Source organism: Coregonus clupeaformis, chromosome 25, assembly GCF_020615455.1.
Source record: "Coregonus clupeaformis isolate EN_2021a chromosome 25, ASM2061545v1, whole genome shotgun sequence".
Classification (NCBI taxonomy): Eukaryota; Metazoa; Chordata; class Actinopteri; order Salmoniformes; family Salmonidae; genus Coregonus; species Coregonus clupeaformis.
This window is the reverse complement of record NC_059216.1, coordinates 710868-726366: the sequence shown is the minus strand read 5'-3', so window position 1 is coordinate 726366 and position 15499 is coordinate 710868. Positions and strand designations below refer to the sequence as shown.

General features: G+C 44.4%; 1 pseudogene; it reads left to right on the top strand.

Annotated features, from left to right (window-relative positions):
• The first annotated feature begins 1907 nt into the window (after positions 1-1907).
• On the top strand, positions 1908-14580 carry LOC121539736 (annotated as a pseudogene).
• Positions 14581-15499: the final 919 nt, after the last annotated feature.

Sequence of the window (15499 nt, the reverse complement as noted above, 5' to 3'; positions counted from 1 at the left end):
ATTCCGTCTCTCACAGTTGAAGTGTACCTATGATATAAATTACAGACCTCTACATGCTTTGTAAGTAGGAAAACCTGCAAAATCGGCAGTGTATCACATACTTGTTCTCCCCACTGTACATGGGACTTCACAGTCTCTGACTTAGAGAAAAAGAGAGAGGTACACTACATGACCAAAAGTATGTGGACACTTGCTCATCAAACATCTCATTCCAAAATCATGGCCATTAATATGGAGTTGGTCCCCACATTGCTGCTATAACAGTCTCCCCTCTTCTGGGAAGGCTTTCCACTAGATGTTGGAACATTGCTGCGGGGACTTGCTTCCATTCAGCCACAACAGCATTGGTGAGGTCGGGCACTGATGTTGGGCGATTAGGCCTGGCTCGCAGTTTGCGTTCCAATTCATCCCAAAGGAGTTCGATGGGGTTGAGGTCAGGGCTTTGTGCAGGCCAGTCAAGTTCTTCCACACCAATCTTGACAAACCATTTCTGTATGGACCTCGCTTTGTGCACGGGGGCATTGTCATGCTGAAACAGGAAAGGGCCTTCCCCAAAATGTTGCCACAAAGTTGGAAGCACAGAATCGTCTAGAATGTCATTGTATGCTGTAGCGTTGATTTCACTTCACTGAAACTAAGGGGCCTAGCCCGAACCATGAAAAATAGCCCCAGAACATTATTCCTCCTCCACCAAACTTTACAGTTGGCACTATGCATTGGGGCAGGTAGCGTTCTCCTGGCATCCGCCAAACCCAGATTCGTCCATTGGATTGCCAAATGGTGAAGTGTGATTAATCACTCCAGAGAACGCGTTTCCACTGCTCCAGTCCAATGGCGGCGAGCTTTACACCACTCCAGCCGATGCTTGGCATTGTGCATGGTGGTCTTAGGCTTGTGTGAGGCTGCTCGGCCATGGAAACCCATTTCATGAAGCTCCCGACAAACAGTTATTGTGCTGACGTTGCTTCCAGAAGCAGTTTGGAACTCGTAGTGAGTGTTGTAACCGAGGACAGACAGGGCAGAAATTTGACAAACTGACTTGTTGGAAAGGTGGCATCCTATGACGGTGCCACGTTGAGGTCTTCAGTAAAGCCATTCTACTGCAAATGTTTGTCTATGGAGATTGCATGGCGTTGTGCTCGATTTTATACATCTGTCAGCAGCGGGTGTGGCTGAAGTAGCCGAATCCACTAATTTGAAGGGGTGTCCACATATTTTGTTGAGAACACAAGTGTCCAATGTGAGATTCACCACTTAACACAGTGGTGATTCTACACCACATTCTATTTAACACTCAGGACCCAAAGCGAACCAGGGGTCTAATCAAGTCCTCCACTTTTGATTGGGTTCCCTGCTAGTAATGAATGGGCAATCATCCAATCATCTGTACCTGGCCTGATTGTCATCGACAACCTTCTTGTCACCATGGTGATCTAATGACCCAGACATACTAGCCCTTTCTGTAATCCATCTATCTGACACCAGAGTGCTACAGTGGGTCTACTGTAACTCAGCCTGAGGGTGGAAGGAGATAGGAGAATGTTATTGGAATATGATATGGACATGTTACGTGTAGAATGACTATCAGGCATAGTTAAAGTTTTATAAGGGTGTGTGTGAGTGCGGCGTTGTGTTCCAAATCTGTATTGAAACCAATGGAGAGGATAGTACTCAAACTAAGCTTCTCCCCACGTCCTGTTCCCATTCTCAAACACACTCAGAATCCATATCTACATGGGAAACCAGACCAGCCCTGACCAAATGATAGTAATGCAGATATACATCAAATTCCTCAGGACAGTGGAGAGATCAAATCTCTGTACAGCTATTGGCCGATTGCAGTAACATAACCCAGCTTGCGCCTTTGCCATTTCTCTGTGACATTTTGCAGTGTGCTACATACTAGCATGCTGCTGGCCTCCATTGCATGGCAGGGCTTTGACCCGTGGCGGGAGGGAGGCGAGCTTACCGCCACGGCCCAGTCCATGGAGGTTTGGAAATTAGATGGTGTTGACGTTTTAGTGGCTGATGGTGGATGGCAGCTCTCGTCACAAACAGTAGGTTTCTCTATCATTGCATTACCACCACTCTGTTGGTTTGTGTGTTGTATTTGCATGGCTTAAAAATACAACAGACTTTATTGGCCTTTGGGGAGTGTCAGAGGTTTTCTTCAGAGATAGGCCTGACTGTTTATCTTTGGAGTGGGGACAACCACATTCAACATCCCATCACCTGGACGGTGCCCAGCTGGGTCGCTAATCCCCAGGGCCTAGACACACGCAGATATATACACATGCACACAAACAAACACACACATGCACGCGCACACACACACACACAGTCCCCAGCTCTAACAGGGCCTAGACACACGCATGCACGCACACACACACACACACACTTCCCCAATTTGGTTAACATCCTCACCTGCTTTCCACTTGGATGAGCAGAAAGGAGACATCATGTTCATGGGCTATTTTTGCAATGCAAAGTCCTTAACTCTGTCCATGCAGACAGAAACATTTATTTATATGGGCTCACGTGGTCATTGCTTTTCATCTCTACATTCTTCTTGCTGTAAAAGCAAAGGCTAGCAGCCACCCCCAAGATTTACATTTACATTTTAGTCATTTAGCAGACGCTCTTATCCAGAGCGACTTACAGTTAGTGAGTGCATACATTAATTTTTTATTTATTAATACTGGCCCCCGTGGGAATCGAACCCACAACCAGATGATCAAGTTTCTCATTTTCCCATGCAATCAGGAATGTTAAACTGTCAAGAATGTTTTCGGGACAATGTAGATTCATTTATTGTGGTGTGTGGTAAACGTTAACAATCAAGCATCTAGCATGTGTGAGACTGAACAGGATTCGATTGTCTAACATGGGGGCTGTGAATCACAGTGTGAGTGGTGGCATGACTGACCACACGCTGTGGGCATCTGTCAATCGAAATACCATATCAGAGCAATGTGCATGCATGTCACATGTCCACCATGTGGATAGGAAGCATTGTTGAGATCACACTGGTTGGAATTCTGTGTTGAGCGCATGGCCACCCACTCTAGTCTTTGGACAAGTGCACTCAGTGCACTCAGAGGGGAGACTGCTCATTCGTAGAAGTTGTTGTAGGAGGCCCCTTGTTTCTCACTCCTCCATCGGGCTGTCTCCCTTCCAGTGCATCCTGGGGTACCAGCCGGCCCTGGCCCCATGGACCCCGAGTTAGACCAAAGCCCCTGCGGTGGACGAGTGGTTCCGTCCGCCGACAGAAGGAGCAGGCGAACTGCCACCGCAGTGAGGCTCCCATGTTCCATCCTGGTGATCATGTCTGGCTCTCCACCAGGAACCTCCCGCTCCGCCTGCCCTGCCGGAAGCTGAGCCCCCGGTTTGTGGGGCCTTTCAAAGTCCTCCAGAGGGTCAATGAGGTAATATACCATTTACAGCTCCCCACTGACTACCAGATCTCACCCTCTTTTCCCTCCTCAGGCCTTCATCACTTCCCTGATTACTTCCTCTTTATTTAGCCCTCTGTGTTCATCAGTCCTTCAGTGTTATTGATTTTCTCTCACGTTCAGTGTGCTTCCCATGTTTGTTATTTTGTATCTGTTCCGTATTACACTCACCTTCTGCCACTGCTTTCTGACTCCCGGCGTATACGTAACAATTCCTGATTAATTTAGGATTTTAGTCAAATCTGACAGACCAAATCTACAGACACATAGACACATCTTTCAGGAATCACAGTTTTGAGATACAGTGGGGGAAAAAAGTATTTAGTCAGCCACCAATTGTGCAAGTTCTCCCACTTAAAAAGATGAGAAAGGCCTGTAATTTTCATCATAGGTACACGTCAACTATGACAGACAAATTGAGAAAAGAAATCCAGAAAATCACATTGTAGGATTTTTTATGAATTTATTTGCAAATTATGGTGGAAAATAAGTATTTGGTCACCTACAAACAAGCAAGATTTCTGGCTCTCACAGACCTGTAACTTCTTCTTTAAGAGGCTCCTCTGTCCTCCACTCGTTACCTGTATTAATGGCACCTGTTTGAACTTGTTATCAGTATAAAAGACACCTGTCCACAACCTCAAACAGTCACACTCCAAACTCCACTATGGCCAAGACCAAAGAGCTGTCAAAGGACACCAGAAACAAAATTATAGACCTGCACCAGGCTGGGAAGACTGAATCTGCAATAGGTAAGCAGCTTGGTTTGAAGAAATCAACTGTGGGAGCAATTATTAGGAAATGGAAGACATACAAGACCACTGATAATCTCCCTCGATCTGGGGCTCCACGCAAGATCTCACCCCGTGGGGTCAAAATGATCACAAGAACGGTGAGCAAAAATCCCAGAACCACACAGGGGGACCTAGTGAATGACCTGCAGAGAGCTGGGACCAAAGTAACAAAGCCTACCATCATTAACACACTACGCCACCAGGGACTCAAATCCTGCAGTGCAGACGTGTCCCCCTGCTTAAGCCAGTACATGTCCAGGCCCGTCTGAAGTTTGCTAGAGTGCATTTGGATGATCCAGAAGAGGATTGGGAGAATGTCATATGGTCAGATGAAACCAAAATAGAACTTTTTGGTAAAAACTCAACTTGTCGTGTTTGGAGGACAAAGAATGCTCAGTTGCATCCAAAGAACACTATACCTACTGTGAAGCATGGGGGTGGAAACACAATGCTTTGGGGCTGTTTTTCTGCAAAGGGACCAGGACGACTCATCTGTGTAAAGGAAAGAATGAATGGGGCCATGTATCGTGAGATTTTGAGTGAAAACCTACTTCCATCAGCAAGGGCATTGAAGATGAAACGTGGCTTGGTCTTTCAGCATGACAATGATCCCAAACACACCGCCCGGGCAATGAAGGAGTGGCTTCGTAAGAAGCATTTCAAGGTCCTGGAGTGGCCTAGCCAGTCTCCAGATCTCAATCCCATAGAAAATCTTTGGAGGGAGTTGAAAGTCCGTGTTGCCCAGCGACAGCCCCAAAACATCACTGCTCTAGAGGAGATCTGCATGGAGGAATGGGCCAAAATACCAGCAACAGTGTGTGAAAACCTTGTGAAGACTTACAGAAAACGTTTGACCTGTGTCATTGCCAACAAAGCGTATATAACAAAGTATTGAGAAACTTTTGTTATTGACCAAATACTTATTTTCCACCATAATTTACAAATAAATTCATAAAAAATCCTACAATGTGATTTACTGGATTTTGTTTTCTCATTTTGTCTGTCATAGTTGACGTGTACCTATGATGAAAATTACAGGCCTCTCTCATCTTTTTAAGTGGGAGAACTTGCACAATTGGTGGCTGACTAAATACTTTTTTCCCCACTGTAAATATTCTTTAAAGTCAGAGGGCTATTGCAAGAAACTACATCATTTTATTTTTCAGTTAATAACCATTATTGCCAGTTTTTTTTAAATTTTAAAACACTTTTTTGGAGAGTTTGAAATTGGGATCCAGGCATGGAGCCGACATGGAAATGAATAGGTATTTATAAAAATTCCCAAAACAAATATTTTCACTTAAAATTCCCCTAAATGTAAATTTTTTCAACTATAAAAATAAAGTTTCCCTGCCGGAAAAGGATTGTCCCGACTTTCAAGAATCTGAGCTAATTTCCTGTAATTCTAAACATTTCTTTCATGGCTTATGATGTGTTCATATGCTATCTAATATAAATAAGAATACACATTTTCGGGGGGTTGAGGGCCCCTAAGCTCATGGGCTCCCCCTGCCTTGCGGGGGCTGCGGGGTGTGTGCTACGCCAGTGCTTACCACTGATGTTTAATGCCCAGGTCCACAATACGTGTCTTCTGGATACAACATGATCTAATCTTTTTAAGTCATTCATTCAAACTCATATATTTGGAACCACCAGACAAACAGCAAGTCATAAAGTGTCTTCAATGTTCAATGGATGTCAGTAACCCCCCCCAGTTTAGATTGTAATGGGATTATACAAGACTGAAGAACAAGTGTGTTGACAATTGATAGCTAGCTAGCTGATGAACATAAACATGCATCTTTTGAGACAGTTGTCATGCAGTCAGTGGTCTTGTCTCCTAATCAGGAGAGCACGGTAACGTACTGTTTGCAAGTCCCTGTTGATTACAGCATTAACCCGATGTGTCTCTCCTCAGGCCAGTGGTGCCTGGTCTCCTCGCTGAGGCTGGACCCAGTGACGCCCCGCCTCCTCCTCTGGACATCGAGGGAGGTCCGGCATACTAGGTTCGTGAAGTCCTGGATTCGAGGCGTCGGGCGGGGTGTCTCCAGTACCTTATCGACTGGGAGGGGTACAGCCCAGAGGAGCGGTGCTGGGTTCCTGCGGTGGACATCCTGGACGCTTCGCGGACTCTTCACCGTCGGCGCCCTTACCAACCCGCACTGCGTCCTTGTGGTCGTCCCCGAGGCCGGTGTCATCCTGCTGCTGGTGCAGTGCGTCGGGGGGTACTGTCACGGATCCCCCCGGTACTGCTGCTCATTCTGTTCACCAGTTCCGGAGGTCTACATCACCGGCTTTCTAGGTGTCACTGACATGGATCATTACCACATCATTATCACTTTGCTTGAAAAAAGGAAAATAAATCAACAAATACCTACCATCTATCCCTACATTCATTAAAAACCCACCACTATTTAAAACTATCTAGTCCTACCTCAGGCCTACAGCCTGAAAGGACGGGACACACCACTCAACACAACCTGCAACACAACCTGACGTCAAATCTCTTACACCCAAATACTTCTCTGCAGCTGCCACCACAACCTCTATTTTCTGCAACTTACACTCCATCCCTGCAGTACAGTTGATAACCATTGCTATGAACGCTAAAAAGCCAATGTTACTGAAGCATATACAGTGCCTTCGGAAAGTATTCAGACCCCTTGACTTTTTCCACATTTTGTTACATTACAGCCTTCTAAAATGAATTAAATTAATGTTTTTCCTCATAAATCTACACACAATACACGAGAATGACCAAGCGAAAACAGGTTTTTAGATTTTTTTTGCAAATTTATAAAATATAAAAAACTAAAATACCTTATTTACATAGGTATTCAGACACTTTGCTATGAGAATCGAAATTGAGATCAGGTGCATCCTGTTTCCATTGATCATCCTTGAGATGTTTCTACAACTTGATTGGAGTCCACCTGTGGTAAATTCAATTGATTGGACATGATTTGGAAAAGCACACACCTGTCTATATAAGGTCCCACAGTTGACAGTGCATGTCAGAGCAAAAACCAAGCCATGAGGTCGAAGGATTGTCTGTAGAGCTCTGAGACAGGATTGTGTCGAGGCACAGATCTGGGGAAGGGTACAAAAAAATTTCTGCAGCATTAAAGGTCCCCAAGAACACAGTGGCCTCCATCATTCTTAAATGGAAGAAGTTCGGAACCACCAAGACTCTTCCTAGAGCTGGCCTGGCCAAACTGAGCAATCGGGGGAGAAGGGCCTTGGTCAGGGAGGTGACCAAGAACCCGATGGTCACTCTGACAGAGCTCCAGAGTTCCTCTGTGGAGATGGGAGAACCTTCCAGAAGGACAACCATCTCTGCAGCACTCCACCAATAAGGCCTTTATGGTAGAGTGGCCAGACGGATACCAGTCCTCAGTAAAAGGCACATGACAGCCCGCTTGGAGTTTGCCAAAAGGGACCTAAAGACTCTGAGACCATGAAAAACAAGATTCTCTGCTCTGATGAAACCAAGATTGAACTCTTTGGCCTGGATGCCAAGTGTCACATCTGGAGGAAACCTGGCACCATCCCTACTGTGAAGCATGGTGGTGGCAGCATCATGCTGTTTGGATGTTTTTCAGCGGCATGGACTGTGAGACTAGTCAGGATCGATGGAAAGATGAATGGAGCAAAGTACAGAGAGATCCTTGATGAAAACCTGCTCCAGAACGCTTAGGACCTCAGACTGGGGCGAAGGTTCACCTTCCAACAGGACAATGACCCTAAGCACACAGCCAAGACAATGCAGGAGTGGCTTTGGGACAAGTCTCTGAATGTCCTTGAGTGGCCCAGCCAGAGCCTGGACTTGAACCCGATCAAACATCTCTGGAGAGACCTGAAAATAGCTGTGCAGCGACGCTCCCCATCCAACTTGATAGAGCTTGAGAGGATCTGCAGAGAAGAATGGGAGAAGCTCCCCAAATATAGGTGTGCCAAGCTTGTAGCGTCCTACCCAAGAAGACTCGAGGCTGCCAAATGTGCATCAACAAAGTACTGAGTAAAGGGTCTGAATACTTATGTAAATGTGATATACATTTGCAAGAAATTCTAAAAACCTGTTTTTGCTAGTTCATTAGGGGGTATTGTGTGTAGATTGATGAGGAAAAAAAACAATTTAATCAATTTTAGAATAAGGCTTTAACGTAACAAAATGTGGAGAAAGTCATGGGGTCTGATTACTTTCCGGATGCACTGTTTTGTGATAGTGCGTTGTTTACTTAATCCAAGCGCAGCTGAAATGTGTAGCACCTCATTGTATCATTGTTCATGTCACTGGTTTTCCTATGACCTTTCTCATAGCTCTCAGAGAACATAGACTATAAGAGGTCAGATGCAAGACATGTTCTCAATAGCATGTTCTTAATAGCATGTTCTCAATAGGCTGAATTTCTCTTTCACGTAATGAAAAGGCAATTCAGCAACGCTTGGAGGACAGTGATAAAAGAGCTTCTTTATTGTCAAAAGTAAAACCAACGCGTTTCTTACCTTGGCCTTCGGGTATTACAGATGGTGATGAGCGTTTTATAAATGTATGTATAATGTTACATCATCACACCACCTTGGGGCCACCTGGTTGATGCATCGTCAGTGTGTCAGTGAAACTCTATACAATCATATGGATGGAAACATATATATAAACAGAGCATTAAAAATGTCACAATCTTGGTATCTGTGCCATCCGTGCAGGGTGATACCAGTGCTTGGTTGGTTAAGCCAGTATTTTTCTCCTTCTCCCCCATAGAAACATGGCAGCCTGGCTGAGTTTGTGGTGTTAAGTGCAAATGTGGTACTGTTTTGTTTATGATCCCTTTATGTTTGGTGTTGTAGTTTGTTTTCCAAACCATTGTTTGCTTATGGTTATTTCTACAATAAACATGCACATATGTGTAGTTGAACATTACTACTGCCAGGGATACTCTGCTTTCTTTAGCATGTTCAAGAGAGAATACATTTGGATACATTAGTATAGGCAATAATAGGTATCTCTTGTGGGCTAAATGCTATTGCCAGGCTGGAATGGACTTTTGTGATGGTCTCAGATTTGAGAATAAAAGCTGCCGGCAGAGTTAGACTCCATGCTGCTGCCCAGTGAGGCCTGGTCATTAATGACAGACTCATTAAATAGGCTTTCTATGTGATGAGGAGCAATTAGGACTGCAGACAGACTAGCCAGCTCTGAGTTGGCATTGTTACGCAGGGCTTTTTAATGAATGGTGATGACTCAACAGTTTCAGATAGTGACAGGTTTGGACGGTTTGTGAGGCTCAAGGTAGAAGTTGATCTAGGATCAGATTTCCCTTCTCCCTTATCCTACCTAACCTTTTGGAGGATGAACAGATATCTTTGACCTACTCCTGAGTCCTGAGTGTGACGAGGTCCGTTTTGTGTCTGAGCCAGGTGTCCAAAAAGCCCAAATGTCTGAGTCACACGGAGGCGGCGGCCGTTCCTTATGTGGCTGCCACAGCCTGGTCTGCCCTGGTCAACACAGGAGGCCTTAACAAGGACAACTGTGCCAAGAAACAGCAAACATACAAACACATAAACACACACACACACATCTCCTGCCACTTTGAGGTCAACTTGTCTCTTTCCCCCTCTAACCCCTGCAGTAGTCCCTATTCATCCCATATAATCCTCATGTCTTTGATCTTGTTGATTATTCCACTTGGTTATTTCATAAAAAGCCTGTCTGTATGAGACCAGTGGGTTATGAGCATGGGGAGGGAATTGTATTGTGGGCATAGTGGGCCTGTTGGAAATGGACTTCAGCAGTGGCTGGCATGGCATTGGACTTGGCACTCTGAAGCCACTGGTTCACAGACAATAGATAGAAGATTTTAACACGTTTTTGTGTTTGATTTGCTATAAAGTACTAAAGGGAATGTTTTTTTCTTTCTTATTTTTCTAAATTTTCACTCTGTCTACTTATCTGTGTTTTTAATCTGGTGTTTATCCGTCCTCACACAGCATTCTGATCCTAGGAGGTTCAGGAGGAGTCAGAACATTTTCCATACAGATGAACATACTGATGATGACGATCATGATATTCTCATACTGTAAATTCATGACTTCAATCTTAGGTATTCAAACCACATCGCCATGACATTTACATTACATTACATTTTAGTCATTTAGCAGATGCTCTTATCCAGAGCGACTTACAGTTAGTGAACACATATATATATATATTTTTTTTATACTGGCCCCCCGTGGGAATCGAACCAAACGCCATGCTCTATCAACTGAGCTACATCCCTGCCGGCCATTCCCTCCCCTACCCTGGACGACGCTGGGCCAATTGTGCGCCGCCCATGAGTCTCCCGGTCGCGGCCGGCTGCGACAGAGCCTGGATTCGAACCAGGATCTCTAGTGGCACAGTTAGCACTGCAATGCAGTGCCTTAGACCACTGCGCTACATGGACATAATACAAACAATGGTGCAAAAGAAAGAGCCTTAATAACAAATAAACAATGACATATCAATTCTGTTCCATAAAAAACTGTTTATATTTGTGTCAGTAACATTATACGTGTTTCTGGGCTCGGGTGTCCTAGTGTGTCACCCCAACCCATCACTGTGACCTCAATCTGCACATCTATCTCACATTAGAGTGATTCAGAGCTGGTACATCTGCTCTCTCCTCTTATAAGAGATTATATGTGTACCGGCTGCACCCTCGCAAAGAGTGACTGTGGTGGTGTGTTTCAGAAGCTGAAGGCCTGGGGAGCCCATGTGACAGTAACCTGCTCCCAGAATGCCGAGCGGCTGGTGAGGGGGCTGGGGGCGGTGCACGTGGTGGACAACACAGCTGGGCCTGTTGAGGTGCCCCTGAGGGTGCGGGAAAAGTGAGCCCACACAAACACGCACACACACACGCAGACACACTTTAAAGGGATACTGCGAGATTCAGGCATTTAAGCCCTTGTTCTACTTACCCAGAGCAATGCTACTGTACTTGTAGACTTCCAGTCACTGCGCTAATGCTAGTTAGCATTGGCTCGCGAAACGATCACTAACTTCCTTCATACTGCACGCAGAGACATACAAATGGTATCCACAAGTTCATCTGACTCTGGGTAAGTAGAACAAAGAATCTCGCAGCATCCCTTTAAAACCTCCGTGGTGGCATTTATCTGAATAGGATGAGGAGTGTTCCCCATGGGTCAGTTAACTGTAATCAAGGATTGGGCACCTCTCTCTCACAGCCACAGTAAACTCTCATTAGTGTGTGGGAAAATACGTCCCTCCAATTAATGAAATTATCTCTCTCTCCCGCTCTCTCTCTCTCTCCCTCTCTTTCTCTCTCTCCCCCCGTCCTAGGTTTGATCTAGTTCTGGATAATGTGGGTTGGGACACAAAGAGCTGGGCTCTGGGCCTGCTGAAGCAGTGGTGTGGCACCAAGTACGTAACCCTTGTAACGCCCTTCCTTCGGAACACCGACCTGCTGGGCATCGCTGATGGAATGCTCCAGACCGGGGACTCCGTGGCATCCAAAGGACTCATGGTAACCATTGCAGCGTTTCTGTATTTAATTGAATGTATCCTTTGTTAATACAGGTTGACTACAGAACCATATAAAACCTCTACCATGAACATGTATAGTAAGCACTTACAAGACGTCTGAAATGTCCCCTTATAAGGCAAGACCTAATCTCACTCCCCTTGCTTGTCATCCCGCCCTGACAAAGTAACACCGACATCCTGTTGGCATTTGTGGTGTACAGACTGCAAAATGTGCAGTGCATTTGAGGTTTTGTGCGTGCCTATTTTCTCTCTTTTTCATACTCCCACCCACCACATCACCACACGATCCACAAGATGTACTCATAGCTGTATGTTTAAGTGAGTCTCATCGGGGAGAACCAGAGCTGTGCTGATTAAATTTATTACTGCTGAAATACTGTAGCAAGGATAGGTAGGACTTGAACACAAAATGTGTTCCTCAACTGCAGTGTATGATATACCATACTTTTTTTATCCAATGTACAAAATACAATTTCAATTTTTTTCTACATAGGATCGAATCCAGGTGGTGGGTCACAAATGGTAGTCCAGTGCCATAAGGTAATCACTTTATCAGTACTGTAGTAGTTTCTAGTAATGGAAATGGAAAACCATTTACTCTGGGAAATAGCAACTTAAGATGAGGTGGATGTGTGTGAAGACATGGTTTGTCTGGGGGGAGCCCCATGGAAACATGCACTGTTCCTGTCCCCCACTATAGGTATAATGGCACTGTGGATCTGATCCATGGGGTTTGTCCCGTAGCAATGTTGACAGTAGAAAGAGACAGACCTTGGCTAGAATATAGAAGAGGTGGGGGGAGTAAAGTGTAAACACACCTTATCTATCTCACCCCCATACCGTCTATCACTTTTTGAACACGGACTTGTCTCCCCCTATTTCTCCCCTCTATTCCTCACCCTGTCTCTCTCCACTCACTCATATGATCTCTAATTTCCAAGACAAAGTGCAACCAGATCTGTAAACCATGTGTCTTTAGTGGCATCTCCTCTCCTCTCCCTGGCTTCTCCTCACCAGTAATGGAGCCCCCTGGGCCCTCTGTGCTGGGCCAACACTGCCATAAAATGATAAAAGGTTCTGGATAGGCTCTTCACCACTCAATAGCCTACATCCTGCTGTTGGTGAAAACATGCCCCCCAGGCTTTAGGGAAACAAAGCTGGCTCCATTGTTGTGGGAGCGTCGAGCTGATCTCGCAGCCAGCCCAGTATTAGTGGGCCTTGGGTAGTTTGGGTAGAGAGAAGGCCTCTGTCCCCAGAGAGAGCATGTTACAACGGGGTACAGTTAGCTTCTCAACCCCAACCCCTGGCCTAGCATATCCATGGAAACAGCCCTCAGGCAGGACTGACAGAGGCAGACGTAACAGATTTGGTTAATGTTTACATTTTTACCTTTGGTTTGGTGATTGGACACTTTGGAGGCATCTTTTGTTTTAATATTACTAATACAGCTACGGAATGTTGACCTTGTGTGACAGGTGTCAAAATGAGTTTCAAAGGAATAGAGGCTATCCTATTCACATACAGTGGCTCTCAACAAGATGTCTTTCTCCTTCCAACCATTGAAACTCTGTTAACTGTGTGCGTCATAGGTTTGTATGTGGCCACAGAGCAGAGATTTGGGCACTGGTAGAATAAATAATTGAGCAGCAGTGAAAGCAGAAGCTCAAAGTGGAAAATAATGGATGGCGGATGTAGTCTGTGAGTACAGACAGGAAATGACACACCTTATCAGTTCCAACATTTCTTTCTTCGCAAACTCTTAGTGTTCATAGTGCACACACAGTGTACGCAGAGGTCTGAAAGTTAGGGGAAAAAACTAGAGCGCCGACAACTGGTCTTCCAGTTGAAATGTCCTCATTACAATCTTATTATCTCCCCCAAGGCTTTATGTTGAGTAACGTTCCCCTGGATCACGCCCTCCAGAGACACGACCCACAAACCTTAGCACTCAGCCGTCTCCTTTTTGCTTTTGGAATGGAGCTGGGAATCCCATCTCGATGCTGGGAAACACAATGAATAATGAAAGAGGGGTGTTTCACTTTGGCCCTTAGACTTAGGCAGTCCTCTTTTGGTTAGAATGTCACCTCATTAAAAACCAAAACTGTGTGCGTTTGCGGATGTGTGCATGCGTGTTTGTGTGTATGGTGTCTGTGACAGAAGGTAGGAGGTACAGCCAGGGAGGCCATTGTGTCTGTGTGGGTCGGTGTCTTGCCTTGTGTGTGCCTACACTGCCTCACAATGGTATAGTGAGTGATCGACTGCAAAAATAAAACCAATGCATTTGTAATGACTATAGAATTATAAACCACGTATACCACATGCAACGAAGGAAAATGTAATCAGAGATTCAGACCGAGATGGCCATCTACATATGAATGTTTCTATTTTACAGACCCATAGTTAGGAGTGAGTTATAAACTGGTAATAAACTCTGACCTAATTATGGACAGTTTGAATGAGATATGGTATACAGTACATCTTAGACACCAATCTTTACTTAAGCATCTGCACTTTAGTCTGTGTAAGGGTGGACAACAACACCAACATAAATGTCTTTGTTTTATTTGAGCATACAAAACACCAACATCAATGTCTTTATTTTATTTGAGCGTAACAAAGCACCAATGAATCATGAGTCTGGCACGTATACTGCATGTGGTTTCCTGTTTAACCTTGTTCATCTCTCTTCTTCTCCTTGTGATTATATCGCTGGGGGAAGTTTGCGCCCAATGGACCCGCCCTTGATGACATCTGCGAGATGGTGGTTAACGTGCACTTTCTCTGTTGAGCCACCAGCTATTTTCCCTTTTATAACTGTAGTCAAGCTGAATAACAGGAGCTGAAAGCATCCTGACTGAATGGTTAGTGGTACAATACTAAACTATACAACCATCCAAGAAATGTTGAATACAGATTAATACTTACTAGCAATGGCTAACTTTTTAAAATCTGAATCGAACAAAGATACAATTTAGTGTTTCTCTCCTGTCTAATTTATTGTGTATTTTATAGACTTGTTTTAGTACTGATGAATCATGATTGAATCATGATAAAGACAATCACAATATGCCTCTTCCTGGCACCAGCAAATGAACAGAATTTAACCATGTTCCTTACATGGCAGTTTTGTCCTTGCCAAAACACTTTCTGCCAAATAAGGTATTTTACAGCAACAAGGAAGTTGATTTGTAAAAATGCTAATGAGTAAACACTGAAATGAAACTAAATGCTGAAACTTTATTCACAGAATTAATTTCAAATTACTGTACAAATTATGTGAATTATTTATAGTCCATTAAATTAGGGGTTCCCAAACTTTTTCACTCAGGCCCCCCTTCCAGCATTCGGGAACATCCCGCGTAATCTTGCAGGTTTAAATCTTATTTCCTGCAATTCTATACATTTTGCCATGGGACGGAGACCTGTTTTGCTTGTTGCCACTTTAAAGCAAATTTCCTGCAATTCTACACATTTTGCCATGTCTTATGTGTTCATGTGATATTTAAGTGACTCAAACATTACAACAAAATCAATGGGCAAAAAAACCTAGCAAAAATGTTTTGTTGACATGGGCTAGTTGTTCTGGACATTTCTGACATGTTATAAATAGCTCTCTAAGGTATGCAATGACTAACAGGACAAGAGGAAAACTGATGCTGCACTACCCAATTTCGAAATTGCACCTTGTGCATTCTACTGTTACAACT